The following is a 1,849-nucleotide window of genomic DNA, read 5'->3' as shown; positions in this document are numbered from 1 at the left end:
CAGCCTACCGCCTTGTCGATGAATCTACCTCCATGTCTTGATCGTCTGATGGCTCAAGAGTAGGTAGTGAGACTTCCATACTACCTGCCCTACCTACTGCAACTCTGACCTCAACAGTGGCTCCAATTAATATTGATGATAAAGAGTATGTCCCGAATAACGGGAGACGTGGTGATACCCGGGTTGGAGGTTTGATTAGATCAAGGAAGCCGGCAGTGCGGCAAGATAGGTTCGTGAGTAAGAAGGCCTACCACAAATTTCGGGAATGGTGGCCACAAAGGTCGCTCACCCTTGAGTGGCATTTAATAGAAAGAGATCTTCTACCCCACAATCCCAATGTGAAAAAGCAATTTGATGAAAGAGTGGGGTGGAAATTCTTCACTAGCAAGCTACCGGAGGCCAATGAGTACTTAGTTAAATAATTCTACACCAATGTCGCCCACATCAAAAATGGCACATATGTGACTAAGGTATGGAACCGGAAGATCAGATTTGATGGGAAGACACTGAACACATTTGTCGGGTTTGATTATGTGAACGAATCCCTATACTTGGAGAAGGTGGCATTAGATGAGGTATCCCGTCTATGGCTTGCAGAGGTGATAGACATCCCTGGGTCATCACCGGCTTGGTTTACACCTGGGGTCCATATTGGTAGAAACACTTTGAGCTTTGAAGCAAAAGGGTGGTGCACCTTCGTCTGTAGTCCCCTTGATCTGTGCCTGCATGACAGTGACATTCCACTCTCCCGAGCGATCCTTATAGCATCCATCATGGCGGGGTACCCAGTAAATATGGGGAACCTCATGGCCCAGAACATATCTAAGGCAACAGGGAAGGAAGAAATGTCCTACCCTTACCCCAATTTCATCACTATGTACCTAGAGGACCAAGGGGTTGAGTGGAGACACTTTGACATGAAGGTGAAGCCGTAAAGGCCCTTCTCTTGGTACAACCTTCAGGGAACAGACAATCCCAAGTACAAAGGCAAAGCCACTACCTCCGCTCGCCAGTCTGAAGATCCAAGGGTATTGGCCACTAGGTCCGAACCTTCCACAGTCGAAGGTTCATCTGCTGATATGCCACCTCTGTCCTCAGGGCCATCTATCTCTGCCCCACTATATGTGCCTTCCTCCTCAGCTTACCCTCAGACTGAACTACGGGTTAATTAAACTTTATCCAGCATCAACAACTGGATGCAGGTAGCTACATCAATGCTATCTGCCTTATCCAGTGCAGTCGCATCATAGGTAGCTCCAGCACAGCTTCAGATGCCTCCGTTAGTGGACGATTCATTGAATAAGATCCTTGACAACTAAAAGCAAATTCTGGAGACTTTGGGTACTCATGCGAAGGTAATCAAAGAGATGGGAAAACAGGTCAAGAAGGTGAAGAAGAATCAAGAACTGTTAAAGAAGGAGGTAGAGAAGTTTACTTCCACCGACGACATTCCTATGGACCTCCTTATGAAGGAGACTACACCGGTAGCACAAACAGCACAGGCATCAGAGCAGGAGGCTGACAGAGAGCCAGTGAGAAGATTTGTGGTACCCCAGACCGAGGACCTGGAGATCCAGTTAGAGGATCCTGATGGTGCTGAGACAAATACCACATAGGGAGTTTTCTTTACTCTTTATCCCTCCCCTGATCTTATTTTTACTTTTAGCATTGAGGACAATGCTAACTTTTATTTGGGGGAGGTGGTCTTATTTTGATTTGATGACTTTGATGACTGGCATGTAATAATTATGATACTATTTTTCTTTACTTTTACTTATCGTTATTTTCATTTTCATTATTTTTCACTTTTGGTATGTATATAACTTTACCATTCCATGTATATATTCAT

This window comes from Nicotiana tomentosiformis, chromosome 8 (assembly GCF_000390325.3).
Source record: "Nicotiana tomentosiformis chromosome 8, ASM39032v3, whole genome shotgun sequence".
NCBI classification, from domain to species: domain Eukaryota; kingdom Viridiplantae; phylum Streptophyta; class Magnoliopsida; order Solanales; family Solanaceae; genus Nicotiana; species Nicotiana tomentosiformis.
This window is presented reverse-complemented; position numbering follows the sequence as displayed.